This window comes from Cnephaeus nilssonii (genome assembly GCF_951640355.1).
Source record: "Cnephaeus nilssonii genome assembly, chromosome: 5".
Lineage (NCBI taxonomy): Eukaryota > Metazoa > Chordata > Mammalia > Chiroptera > Vespertilionidae > Cnephaeus > Cnephaeus nilssonii.
In genome coordinates, this window is record NC_137076.1 from 91,764,357 (window position 1) to 91,779,121 (window position 14,765).

Here is a 14,765-nt window from a genome sequence, read left to right on the forward strand (position 1 = left end):
GTCTCCTTAGCCCCTAACATTTCCTTATCCATTTAACAACGATTTTATCCAAACCAACATCTACTGAGCACTTACTATGTGCCAGGTGCTGTTCTAGGTTCCAAATGAGGATGTAGCAGCGAACAAAACAGACAATCTCTGCTTGCTTGAAGTTAATATTCTCAAGGGACGATAAGGTTAAAAAAAAAAGAGAATATAATACATCAGGTATGAAGAAAAATAAAAGAAAATAAGGAGAGAGACAGGGAAGGGAGGGGTGTGCTGTCTTCTGTAGGTGGCTTCTCTGTTTTGGTGATGTTTGAGCAGAGACAGAAGGAAGTGCTGGTGGCAGCCATGCGGTTCTCTGGAAGAGAGTTCCAGGCAGAGGGAGCAGCTGGTGCAAAGGCCCTGAGGTAGGAATCTGCTTGGAGAGTTTAAATGACAGCAGTGAGGCAAGAGGAGCTGGGCAGAGTGAGGCAGGGCGGGGCCGTGGGGCAGGAGTTAGAGGTCATGGGAGAAGGGGACAGGTCGCTGAGGGTGGAGGAGTCCAGGTTAGGACTGTGGACTCTATTCTGAGAGTGATGGCAGTGTTGGAGGTGGGGAGTTGACAGGGGAGTGATGCGGACGGATCTAAGTTTCAGATGTGTCTCTGGCTGCTGTGTGCAGGGTAAGAATGGAAACGGGGAAGCTGCTAGGAGGCGCTTGCAGTACTTCTGGTGAGAAATGACCGTGGCTTGCTGGTGGAGCTGGTGACCCCTCTCAGCAGAGAGCCTGACACACAAGAGGTGCTCATTACATGTGTATAGTTTTCATTCACCAGAACGTTTAGCTGTAGGATTTCTTTAGGCCCCAGAAAATGGAATTAGAGGCTCCCCGTGCCAAAATAAGAATGATACCTTAAAAGGATTTCTTGAAAATTAAAAATTATACTCCTTTATATTCTGCTAATAGATCTATCACATCTGCTATTTGAAAGAGACCTTTTCTGCCCTCTTCTCTACTTTTTAATTTTTTTTTTTAACAAAAAAGGTTTAAAGTTGTGGCATTGCACTCCCTCAGTCCTGCTCAAGGCTGGAGACAGTCGGGGAAGTTAAACACTGACTTGCTTTCTCCTTCGTGGTGTGGTTGTCTGGCTACAGTACAGGCAAACCGTCTGGGCAGTAACAGAGGTCTTTTTAATGGGGTAGCTGACCACGTAGAAGTGTGGGTAATGCAGTGGGAATTTGAGGGTGGTAGCTGCACCGATCACAATGACGATGGAGTTACATCACACACGCTTTTAACTTGGGGCAGTGGTTCTGCCGACTTCTGGGCTTGGGATGGAGGAGGTGACTGAGACTCAGCAGCTTCGGCAAGAGCTGGGGTGAGATCGAACCGATTGGAGAAGGACCTCATTGCGGTGTGTCAGGCACCGATTTCAGCAGAAGCGGGACTCGCAGAGGAAGAAGCAGTAACAACTAAGGTCCCCAGCAGGCTGGCTCACATCCCCAGGCCAGCTTGAGACCAGGGCACTGTTGCCCCAGGGCTGGGTCCAGAGTGAGACCAGTGAGGTCACAACACGCGAGGAGGCACTAGCTTCTCCACCTCGAGTGAGTTTACATAAATCCACTCCCGTAGTCCCAGGCCACGTCTCGGAGAGGAGCAGGAGGGAGTGAATATCTGACCGAACATTTATACCTAAAGCGAGCGAGCTTTCGCTAAGGAATGATTGTGTGGGTCTAGGCCTGCGGGAGTAGATTATAGCTGGGTTTTGTCATTTTTTTTGTTCCTTGTTTCCTGCTACCCTGGTGTGTGAAAGGGCAGGTCTGTTAGGGAGATGGATAAAGAAACCATGACCCTGTCACACCGGAGGGCAATGTGGGTGGATTCCTGACCTGCTTACATATCACTAGGAGATAGTAAAGATGATGGCTGAGATGTTCTGAGAGCGGATTATGTGCCAAGCACTGTTCCAGGTGCTGTATGTGTATCGACCCATCGCATCTTCACATGACCTTGTGTGGCATCCTCATCTTACAAAGGAGGAAACAGAGGCACAGAGAGGTACAGTAACTTCTCCCAGGTCACACAGCGCCTAGATGGCGATGAGCTAGGTACTCTGGCGGTGGAGCCCATGCTGGGAACCACTTCATCACACAGGCGGTTGGCTTAGATCCGTGGTCGGCAAACTGCGGCTCGCGAGCCACATGCAGCTCTTTGGCCCCTTGAGTGCGGCTCTTCCACAAAATACCACGGCCTGGGCGGGTCTATTTTGAAGAAGTGGCATTAGAAGAAGTTTAAGTTTAAAAAATTTGGCTCTCAAAAGAAAGTTCAATCGTTGTACTGTTGATATTTGGCTCTGTTGACTAATGAGTTTGCGGACCACTGGCTTAGATGACATCATCTTAAATTGTAGAGAACGTCTCACTTTCCCAAGAACTCGCACTGTGGGTCTGGTCTTACTGTATCCTCATAATAGGCTAAGTGGTTGCCTGGGGCGATGCCTTAGTAGGTGAGGAATCATGGAGGCTTGAACATGCCAGGGAGGCGACAGGGGAACAGTGAATGTCAGGGCAAGAAGTTTGACAGCAAAAGTTAAACACAGATCATTGAGAGACCAGAAAGAAAAGACCCGGAAGCTGATGCTGTGTTTAATAGTTATCTCTTAGTAGGATTCTGTCTGGATCTTAAAAAAAAAAAGAGAGAAGGAAAGCTGCTGGAGCCCACGCCGCTGCTGCCGCGACCATGGCTCCGGCCGCAGTGGCCTCGCCGCTTCCTCTCGCAACAGGATGGAGTTCGGCCTGGTTCCTATCCCGCTTCCGTCTGTATGTGGATACAAGCACAAAGGCTATTGGTCAGGGCTTCCCCGGGAAGCAGGGCCCCGTTCAGAGCCAGCAGGCGCTGGAACAGGCACCAAGCTTGTTGGAGGAACCACACCAGGGAAAGGAGGCAAGACGCACCTGGGCCTGCCGGCCCTGAACCCCGTCAAGGAGGGTGGAACGGACCCCCCAGCAGGACATGGTGCGGGTGAAGCACAGAATCCTGTGCCAGGGAAAGACCAGGCTGATCCGGCCCAACCTCCCCGGCGTCATCAGGGGAGAATGTGAAATTGGCATCAGGCCTGGCCATATCTCAGGAAAGGAGAATCCATATCATGTCCAGGTCTGGCACCCTGACCTGTGAAGCGGTTCACCAAGCAACGCACGTGGGACTGGGGCAGTCTTTGTGCATCGGCATGGAGGTTGGGGGTGGGGGTCCCGGACAGATTTTATTGACTGTCTGGATGTCTTTCTGAACAATCCGGCCGCAGAAGGCATCATCCTGGTTGGTGAAATCGGTGGGAATGCCCAAGAAAATGCGGCTGAATTTGTGAAGCAACATAATTCAGGTCCTAAGGCCGAGCCTGGGGAGTCCTCATTGCTGGCTTGACGGCTCCTCCTGCCAGGAGAATGGGCCAGGCCAGTGCCAGTGCGATGACTGGGGGAGGAAAAGGTGGGCCGGAGGAGAACACCTCTGCCCTTCAGAGCGCAGCTGGGAAAACCATCTACAAGGAGTTTGAAAAGAGGAAGATGCTGGGAAAGGAAAAGCAACAAGTGCCCGAAGCCCGCGGAATGAATCATTGTGAAAAGAGAACCAGCAGCACTTGGCTTCCCTTGTCCTGTGTCCCTGGGCCTGCGCCTGCCCCTGGGTTGCCAGGGCGGTGGGGAGCCAACACAGAGACAAGGCTTAGGGAGTTCTGTATTGAGTCATGTTCACCTCATTGTGTAACAGGGACAGCCAATGAATCTACCCTTTGATTTGACAAAAAAAAAAAAAAAAAAAAAAGCAGCAAAGCAAAGCTGCTGAATGTCAGCCTCTGTTAAGTCCCGTAACCATGTTCTTCTCACCATCAATTCTCATTAAAGGTTGGTTGAACCTAAAGAAAATGCCAGTTTTGCTAATTACTAACGATATTTAAGGAATAATCTCCATCTTACAATGTTAGATGAAGCATATAAATAGCAGCCAAGATTGATTCATGACCAAAGCAAACTGGAGGCAATCAATCACTGAACTCATTTATTTCAGAGCATTCGATAGATAGAGAAATGTGGTCTAAAATGTGGCAGGTGAGATGGTTTTAGGTAATAGCCAAAGCGAATATTTAATTTTAATAGTTGTACTTTTTATTTTATTAGAAAAATATTGGTTTTTCTATTTATGGGAATAATATACTTAAATTTAAGTTTAAAAGCCAAGTTGAGCCCTAACTGGTTTGGCTCAGTTAGAGCATTGGCCTGCGGACTGAAGGGTCCTGGGTTCGATTCCAGGCAAGGGCACCTAGTTCGGTTGCAGGCTCCCAGCCCTGGTTGGGGGCATGTGGGAGCCAACCAATCCATGTGTCTCTCTCACATCAGTGTTTCTCTCTGTCTCTCTATCTCCCTTCCACTCTCTCTAATAAAAAAAGTCAATGGAAAAAATATACTCGGGTGAGGATTAAAAATAAGTAAATAAAGAAATAAAAGTCGAGATGATTTAAAGAAAATAACAATAGTATAGGTAGTAGAAGAATACGGGAGAAAAACAAAGATGGGCCACAAATGACTAAGGTATGCAGCACAGACCATCCAGTTATATGATCACGCAGAAGTGAAGATATTTTACTTCTCAGCCTACTCTCAACTTTCATCTGGGGTTTACGATATATCATGCACCACGATATATCATGGCCAAACATTTTACTTGTATCAGCTCTTTTTGTCTTACAACAGTTGTCACCTGAGAACCATTCTTTTCTTATTCTTAAAGACCAGAACTCTGATTTTATTGGGGTGGCAATGACTCCCCATTCAAAGACTACATTCCCAGGTTGCTTTGCAACCAGGAATGCCATGTGACTGCTTTGACAGAGGAGCTAAAAATGATGAGCGGAGAAGATGTGTGGCACTTTTCAGACTGGCTGCTACATGAAGCTAACTCACATGGAAGGGTGCACATTTGTTTTTCCCTTTTCCTCGTCTGGAATGCCGTTGTGATAGCTGGCTCTCCAGTAGCCTTCTTGGGACATGAAGTGAGTTTGAGGATGGAAGCCCAGTGCTAGAATGGGGGAGTAGAAAAAGAGCAGTAAGAGGCCTTGGTGACTATTGATCTGTACCTCTGCTTGACTGTCCACCTCAGATCTCTTTTACCTGAGGTAGAAATAAAATTCTATCTTTAAAACTTCCTTTATTTGAGGTTTTTGGTTAAAACAGCCAAACCACTGATAGAAATACTAATTTGAATATAGGTAACTGTAAACAGAGCTTATGGAAGCTTACATAGAGTTTTATTTTTGTCACATAAAACAGTAAAGATGTGTGTGTCTGTTCAATGGTGCCATTCAGAGACCATGCTCTCTTCTGTTCTTCCACACTTAGTATGCTGGCGTTCATCCTCATGCTTGGCGCCTCATGGCTGCAAGAGGGCTGCTGTAGCTCCAGCCATTATGTTCACACAGCAGGCAAGAAGAGATGCAAAGTTTTGTCCTCACAAGGTATTATCTTTTTATTTGGGGAGGGAATTCCTCTCCAGCAGAGTTCTCCCAACATCTCATCACACAGCACTATTTCTCCTGGATCTGTAGTGGGGTCTGCCCTTTTGAAATCAAGGGGTCTCAGTTAACCACTGAAATATATTGGGTTCTATTACTAGGGAAGAAGGAAGTAGGGAGAGACTGGTTAGGCCATGGGCAGTGAGGAAACCAAGCCTCAGAGTTGAGGTGATATGCCAATATTACACCAGATCTTTGGTCTCCAGGATATAGAAAAACAAGGTTTTGAATGAAGCTCAAACGCTCAAACCTGGGGTCTTAGCCACCTTGACAAACTTCTTTCAGAAAGACCTTAAATATCGTTGTTTTCCCTTAATCAAGTTTTTAGACTCTGTTAGGGATTTTATACAGAATCCTAGATTAAATGGCAGGTAGAGCTAGAGAGACCTGAAAGATCTCTTTCAAATTAAGCTTCCAGTGCTGCTCTGGTAGAACCTTTGAAATGATGAAAATGTCCTATGTTATGCTGTCCAAGATGGTAGCCCATAGCCACAGCTATTGAGGACCTGAAATATGGCATTATTATATGTCAACTAGAGGCCTGGTGCACGAATTCATGCACCAGTGCGGTCACTCGGCCTTGCCTGCGGGATCAGGCTGAAACCAGCTCTCTGATATCCCCTGAAGGGTCCCACATTGTGAGAGGGCGAAGGCCAGGCCGAGGGACCCCACTGGTGCATGATCAGGGCGGGAAGGGACACGGAAGGTTAGCCAGCCAGGGAGGGCCGTGGGAGGGCTCCAGGGCATGTCCAGCCTACCCTCAGTCCCACAAGCTAACCTACCGGTTGGAATGTCTTCCACCTGGTGGTCAGTGCACATCATTGCAAGTGGTTGAACGGCCTTAGCATATCATTAGCTTATTATGCTTTGATTGGTTGAACAGCTGACCGGTCGACCAGACACTTAGCATATTAGGCTTTTTTTATGTAGGATATAAGAGTGGCTAAGAAACTGAAGTTTTAAATTTTATTTAATTCCAATTAAAACAGCCACAAGTAGCTGCAGAACCTCAAAATGTTAGTTTCCAGAATACCCCCCCTCCCAAGTGCTAAGTATCAACACCCTCTCTGCCTAAATAGATGTTTTTGTTTTTAAGAATTAATGGCCCACTGTTGCTTTTCATGAAGTGGTGTTAAAGGCCAGCACAAGTATTTATTTTAAAAAGTTTAGTGTGGACATAGTCATGTTATAAAAGGATTAAGCTGTGAATAATACTGATTTATGGAGCCTCAAGTTTATTTCATAGCAAGGCAGGCTTGCTTGCCTGAAGTTCCAGGAGGACAGAGCTTTGGGCCAACATAAGAAGGTCTGTTAAGCAGAGCTGGCCCGCAGTGGCACAGGGTAGCAGGAAGAGGTACTGAGCCTCCCATTAGTCCCTACGCAGGACTGCTCATACTACCTTCGATATAAAAGCCCATGATAACTTTCCTGAGTCAGTAATCACTTCGGATCGTTAGTCTCCAGGACACAGTTTAAATGCTTTGCCCTAAGATTGTGTCCAAAGAGATGAAGGTATTTTAGGATGTGTCCTGTTCATGGATCTCATCTGGAAGTCTCAAGAAAAGCCAGTAAATCCCATCAGCTTTTCATCTCCCATAATACCAGACTCTGCTCCATTCTGTGTAAGTAATCACTCACAGCAAAGGAGAATGCTCAAATGCAAATTGAACTCGTAATTGGAATGGGAGCTCAGTACTAATTTGCAAACATAGTCACCATTTTTTTTAAGGGCTACTGAGATATGTATGTTGATGCCTTGGCAAAACCCCGCATACAATATGCAAGACCTTAGATGACAAATGATATAGTATGGGAATTGTTAATAGTGTCTGTGCTTAAAAATAATGATTATTCAGGAAACCCAAAAACTAAAGTTGAAAACTTTCTCTGCCCTCTACCTTAAGATTAAGAAACAGATGACCATCTCTAGAGCTCTATATTTCTTATAGTTGCGAGGGAATGCAGCCACAGGAGCCTATTTTATGCTAAAAGCCTCCTCTGCTAGATATAATCTTTCCACACCTGTGGAAAATGAATAAAATGAGAAAGACCCCCTCGCTTCTGACCTTGGCTCTCAGACAGATTCTGCACCTAAAATAGTTTTCTTTTCTCCTTGACAGGCGCTGATTCCAAAACGACAGAGCTCTAGCCTTTTGACAGTTTCATCCTTTTACCTAAAAGGGGGCCAATCTGGCTTCACAATATTTCTGGCTGGCATACCTTTGGCTGTTTTGCAGGGAGCGGACTTCCCTGTACCGAGCAATAGTCTGGGTCCCTCCACAGTGCCTGACTATTTGTAAAAAAGCCTCCTTCACCTCTCTGGTCTTCCTGGCCAAGCATAAGTGAGAAATCATTGATCTGGAAAATCCTCACGTGTGTCCTGGATCTATTTTTTCCGTTGCGGGGGAGGGGAAGGAGGATTAAACAGAAGGAGTCGCTGTGAATGTGCTGAGTCATTTGTTCCCCGCGTTTGAGACCCAAATGGCTCCCTGTCTCTCTCCCTGCCTTTTGTGCGCCACCATGGCCACATCGTTCTCCTGGACCAGTGGTCAGCAAACCGCGGCTCGCGAGCCACATGCGGCTCTTTGGCCCCTTGAGTGTGGCTCTTCCACAAAATACCACGGCCTGGGCGAGTCTATTTTGAAGAAGTGGTGTTAGAAGATGTTTAAGTTTAAAAAATTTGGCTCTCAAAAGAAATTTCAGTCGTTGTACTGTTGATATTTGGCTCTGTTGACTAATGAGTTTACCGACCACTGTCCTGGACTGTTTGTCTCCCCGTGGTTGTGTGCCCTGGGAGCGCTATTCAAATAGAACTCATCGTCATTCAGCTTCCTTTGGTCCAGGCAGGCTGCTTCCACAACTTCTGTAGATGGTTGGAGCTGCAAGAGGGACCTTAGAGGCTACCCTTCTCATTATATAAGGAAAAATAAAAAACAAACAAGGAAAAAACCGAGGCCAGGAGGGAGGACTGACAACCCAAAGCAAAACTAGAACTGGGCACGGGCTCTGGCTCTCGTTTTCTCTGACATGCGGACCGTGAGAATCACTGGAGAAGCAGCACGAGTCTTAAGGTTTGTGTGGAAAACGAGGATGCCTGACCCCAACCGTGAGCTTCCTTGGTGTTGACCTTGGGCCAAGTAGGATGCATGAGAGGGCTTGTTAGATATCAGAGTGAAAAACGGAGAGGGATTTAATATTATTTCAAGATAGTTTATTGTAGAGGCATTGTCCTACTTTATTTTGCAATGTTAAGAACTTCCTAATTCCACACATTTACTACAGTGATGGACAAGCTTTCCGTGGTTATAAAGGAAAAACAATCTATCGGAAAAAATATAGCTTTTGGATGGGGAAAAGAGGGAGAGGAGGAACAATAGAAGTGCCACAGGCTTAAAGGAAGAAGACTTCTGGCTGTGTCAAAAACGGATACATGATCCCAGGCAACTCACTTCATCCTGCTATGCCTCAGTTTCTCCATATTTAAAAAATATGTATATTATTGATTTCAGAGGGGAAGGGAGAGGGAGAGAGAGAAACACATCAATGATGAGAGAGAATCATTGATCAGTTACCTCCTGCACGCCCCCCATTGGCGATTGAGCCTGCAACCCGGGCATGTGCGCTGACCAGGAATCGAACCATGACCTCTTTTTTTAAAAAAAATATATTTTATTGATTTTTTACAGAGAGGAAGGGAGAGGGAGAGAGAGTTAGAAACATCAATGAAAGAAAAACATTGATCAGCTGCCTCTTGCACACTCCCTACTGGGGATGTGCCCGCAACCAAGGTACATGCCCTTGACCGGAATCGAACCGGGGACCCTTCAGTCCACAGGCCGACGCCCTATTCACTGAGCCAAACCGGTTAGGGGGAACCATGACCTCTTGGAGAAACTGAGCCACACTGGCTGGGCAGTTTCTCCATCTGTGAGAGAGGAGCTTGCTCTAGATCTGCAATTGTGGCTCCAGACCAGCATTATTATTACCACCTGGGGAGCTCGTGCAAGTCTGAGAGCAGCTGCGAAGAATCACGTTTTAGAGGCTCTGGTCTCATATGCCAGAGCTAAGCTGCAGGGCAAGCCCAATATCTCGAGCTTCTTGTTCTCCGAGGTGGCTTCCAGAAGGTAAGTCTATGATTCTAAGGTTCTAACTGATTCCGTACACGGTTCCTGGTATCTTGTGTCAGCTTAACACTCTCCGCACCATAGAAATCGGTTTACCTTTTGAGTGCCAGGGTGCCCTGTTAACACCTTCCAACCGAGAGCTCGAGGTGCAGGTCTAGAGAAGCAAGTGTTTGCATCAGGAGTATTCAGTGAGTGAGTGAGTGGCGTTGCAGGAAAAGGAATGTTCCCGTTGGCTGTAAACTCCCGCTTGTGGTCCTGGGTTTTTCTGGTCTCACCCCAATGGAGACGGTGTCGCCAACTGTTATGAACAAGGGCTCTGGCTTCGGGCTGCCTGCCTTCGACTTGAGCTCCCTCACTGCCAGCCTTGGGTAAGTGACTTTCTGTTTCAATCTTACCTGCAACTGGGGACACACACGGTGTCTTCTTTGCAGGGCTGTTGTGAGGATTCAGAAGATACAGTTCATGTAAACATGCTCATCGCTGTGGCTTGTGTGTAGTAAGCACTCGATAAATGTTAAGAGCATGATGAATGTTAAGCATCATTAGTCTGCCTCTCAGTATTTGGCAGCTTTCCAATAAGGGTGGTGATGTTTTCTTGTAACAGGTAATGTGTGCAGGGCGTGCAAAGGTAACATCCTTGGGAAATTATTTTATATTCGGGGAGTATCTTAGATATGCAACAATGGCCAGGGGTCAGTGAAGTCAGAGAGCAAGGAGTCAGATGGCATCATAATCTCAAAGAGAGGAGGAGCCAGCCGGCACAGCTAGTCCTTTCCACAGTGTTACCTCGCTGAGTACAGCTCTCACCTCCCCACAGTGTGGAACCCCAACTTCCTTCTCTTGGGTCACGTCCCCAGTTCACTGAGCTCTGACCAGGAGGCTTCCCCTGTTAGGTGGGACTCCTGTTATGTGCCCGAGCCACCCCCATAACTTCCTGTGTGTAGCGCTTGTTACTGTTGAAGTAATTTGTTCGTGGTTCGTCCTCATTTGGCTGTAAGCTCCTCGTGGGCCAGGGCCAGGCTTGTTAGTGGTATGTTCATGAATTAGCCCAATTCTTGATTTGAATACAGTTGTTCAGAACCCGCCTCTCCCTGTGCCACCCCGATGCCTTGGCACAAATGCGTGTTCTGAGGGGTGACGGGTGTGCTGAGTTACTGAGTCCTCTGCCCTTGGGGCGTCCAGACAGGGAGAGAGATTGCCAGGGGTCTGGGGCAGTCTCCTCCCACCTCTAGGGGCTTCTTCTGTTCACTCCCACGTGAAATAAAATTGTCCAGGTGTGCTAGGAAGTTAAAAAGATTGCTAAGTTCTGGCTGGTGTGGCATAGTTAGTTGGAGCGTCATCTCTTACACGAAAAGGTAGAGGATTCAATTCCTGGTCAGGGCACATACCCAGGTGTGGGTTCTCTCCCCAGTTGGGGTGTGTGCAGGAGGCGACTGATCGATGTTTCTCTCTTACATGGGTGTTTCTCTCCCTCCCCCTTCCTCTCTCTCTGATATCAATGAAAACATGTCCTCAGGTGAGGATTAAAACAATGAATAAAAAAAGGTTGGTAAGTACCACAGTATTTACTGGCTGGGTGGAATAATAACTATGTAGATGGATGGATAAATGGATGTCCCAATCCATGAGAAATAATGCTGTTGTGTTGGACAGTGTAATAGAATCGAAGAAGTAGGCGGGACTATCACAGAGCAGACCCACGGCCACTGAAGTAGGACCGAACAAGCTGCGTTGATTGCTAGCTAAGCAAAGGAGACGCACATCCCTTAGGAAAGGTACTTCAGTTTCCTCAAATAGAAAGGAGAGCTCGATCTAGCCCTCGAGAGAAGTTTTGTCTAAGTAGGATGTAAGTCTGTGTGTCAACATCTGATCAGATCCAAAGGGGCCTGTGAGTTCTCTGTAGAGATAGGCTGTTATTCAGTTTCCTGTCATTGACCCTGAGAACATAGTCCTCAATCAGGTCCAGGAGGGTTAGTGGGCTCTCGGTCATTCACAGGCGACACTACCCATGCCTGTTCAGTGACAGGGTGTCCTTGTCACGCCGTACAAGGAATCCCTCCCTGCTAGCTCCAGTGTAACTTGACCAATCATTTAGGCAAAATGGCTAAATGGTGTTGGTTGAAGGAAGGTGATTCCTATTCATTTATTAGTCCTCGTTAAAACAATCACAAGAAAACATCGTGCATTGCTTTACTTGTTGCGTGAAGAGTCCAGGTTAGGAAAATGGGTTTCGGGGTATCAAGTGAGTCAAGATTTCAGAGATTTAATATCCAAACAGAACTGGTGTAAAACAGAGGGCAAGACCATTTTCAAGACTTCCTAGCCCGCCATTCTCTGTTTCGTCTCTGACATCATTTCCTCAACGCATAACAGCCTTCAAGGCTGTTATCTATTTGCAGAATGGCCTTCCTATTGTTTCTAACTCTGCCTGAAGATGTCTGTGCTATGTTCGGTCTAGAGCAGTGGTCGGCAAACTGCGGCTCGAGAGCCACATGCGGCTCTTTGGCCCCTTGAGTTTTTAGCAAAGGCCAGCTTGAGTACCCTAATTAAGTTAATAACAATGTCCCTTCCTATATAGTTTAAGTTTAAAAAATTTAGCTCTCAAAAGAAATTTCAATCGTTGTACTGTTGATATTTGGCTCTGTTGACTAATGAGTTTGCCAACCACTGCCTTATATGATATATTAAATCTGGTTATTCAGGGTTTTAAGTGTTTGTATTGTAGGTACTTAGGTGCTGGTATAAATCACAGAGTTTGGCTGAGGCCTATTTGATGGTGATGCAAATCATGAAATAATGAATGATAAGACCCCAAAGATATTACATACGAGGAAATTTCTCCTCCTTCCTCGGGTGGGTTGCCATGGTGATTGCGGGGTGTGTGTATCATCGATGAGATCTGGAGGAAATAGGGGGAACTGTCATAATATTGGGACTCAGAAAAATTTGTGAAATGGCTCCTCTGATGGGCTCAGGCTACCACATGCCCAGTTAAAATTCACAGGGTTTCTGTCCCTTCTGTGTTAGCTCAAGGGGTCAGAGCTGTGGCAGAAAATGGATTCTGGACCTCTTCCCAACAATCACAACAAAAATGAGTAGATTTAGGACAGAATTGTAAACCCAGGCATGCTCTTGTGTTGCTCACAGGAGCAGGTACTTAACTCCACATTCAGAGTCATTATTCCGCCCTCTCCCTTCTTGCTGGTGGAGAGGACCTGACAAAGAATGAGGACAGCTGCCCGTCATCTCCTAGGGGCGGGTCATCAGAGAGGTGAGCCTGCCACATGCGGATAAAACTTTTCTGGCCAGAAACTTAATGGGCCGGGGGGCAGAGTGGGGGTGGGGGGGGGGTGGGCGCGAAGTATAATAAATAGAGCACAAGTCACTGGAGGAGCAGCAAGAGAACATGATTTGGAGGTGTGTGTTTGTGAACCCAAACAAAGTCAGATGTGAGAATGAATTGAAAATGTCTTTCCAGAATGAGAGGAAGCAAAGCAATTCAGAGGAAGAAAGTGACAAAGGCAGAATCGAACCTCCACTTAATAACTTCTTGTTATTATCTAACTTGATTCTTCTTGGAGCTCAAAGTGCTTTCAGCCGTTCTGTCTGAAATTGTTTGTTCAATTAAAGAAGTAACGTGAAGACTGCTTATCTCCTCTGAGTGCTAAACCACACGCTGAAGGTAGACAAGGGGGAGAATTATTTATAATATTCTGTCAGCCAAGTTGCTAAACTTGCTTACCCTTGGTTTGGTTTTTAGTCAGTGGCTCCACGTGGGTATGGAAGAGAGGGATCAAACCGGGGAAACAATTTCTTGATTCTTGTCCATTCGTATTGCTGTCCTTCTCTTTATTCTTGTTCTCATTCCACTGTCAAAGATTGAAATAACATCACCACTGACTTGACAGATCTGTTTTTGTAAATAGTGAGTATAATGATGAGGATGTATTGCCAAGAAAATGGTGTGTTCTAGTCTCTTCTTAGATAGCCTCCACCAATTTATTATTCGATATAGTCTAATCCCCTGAGTTTCTGATTTAGTAAATGAGGACAAAGTCTAATTTGCATTTTAAATAAGCACCCCAAGTAACCCTACTGCAGGTAGTCCAGAAAACATGCTTGAAGACCTATTGGCAGATGTCTGTGCCAGGCCCTGATGTCAGACAATGGTTTGAATCTCGGCTTGGCCACACTCTGGCTGTGTGACCTTGGGCAAATTAGTTGATATCTCTGTGCTTTTTTCCCCTTATGAAAAGGGGGTAATGTTAGTATCTACCTCTATTTAATGAAATAATGCAGAAAAACTTATCTAGTTCAGTGTGTGACACAAAATAAACCCTCAATATGTGACAGTTACGTTGTCATTTTTTTGCTGTTGCTAACGGACTTGATCATCTCTTCTTTGAGCCTTTTTAGACTAGGATACAAGGAAGGAGAGGGAACGTGACTGGCTTAAGCAAAGGGGAATATGTTGGTCCAACTCAGCGATTTTCAACCCCTTTCATCTCATGGCACACGTAAACTAATTACTAACATTCTGCAGCAGACCAAAAAACATATTATATTTTTGCTGATCTGACAATAACAAATAGGTATAATTTTGATTCATTCACACCAGACGGCTATTGTTGTGTTGGCTGTTGTCATTTTTTTTTTTTTACAATCTAAGGGAAAAGAGGTCAGTGCCCCTGACTAAGTAGTTAGGTATTGCATGTGCTAAAAATTGTTGCAGCACACCAGTGGAAAATCACTGGTCTAAGTAAATGGCACAGATTCTTGGCTGGACCAAACTTTAGTTCTGCTCCTGAAGCTTCTCCTAAGCCCATCTGTGCACCTCCTTATAAAATCCAGTTTCAGCAACAACTCTGCAGGTCAGTTTAGCAAGAGTGCCCCACCTTCTGCATCTGACCACCCCCGATAGCTGATCAGGTTCCTCATCCTACACCCCCTCCTCCCCAGCCAGTCCTGTTTTCAGTAAGAATCCTCTTAGATGGGTTAAACCAGAATTCCCCTTACCCCGGATTTTCACTTTTACTAATTTTTCCACCACCTTCCCCATTTGATTCTTGGTTGTAAATCTTTACTTGGACCGCAGTACTCAGAACAGAACCCAG

The 14,765-nt window shown here is 46.0% G+C and overlaps 1 pseudogene across 1 annotated transcript; it reads left to right on the forward strand.

The window, feature by feature from the left end:
• Nucleotides 1-2,703: 2,703 nt before the first annotated feature.
• LOC307099095 (succinate--CoA ligase [ADP/GDP-forming] subunit alpha, mitochondrial-like) lies at nucleotides 2,704-3,755 on the forward strand (annotated as a pseudogene). The gene has a single exon. The product of its transcript is annotated as a succinate--CoA ligase [ADP/GDP-forming] subunit alpha, mitochondrial-like (transcript).
• Nucleotides 3,756-14,765: the final 11,010 nt, after the last annotated feature.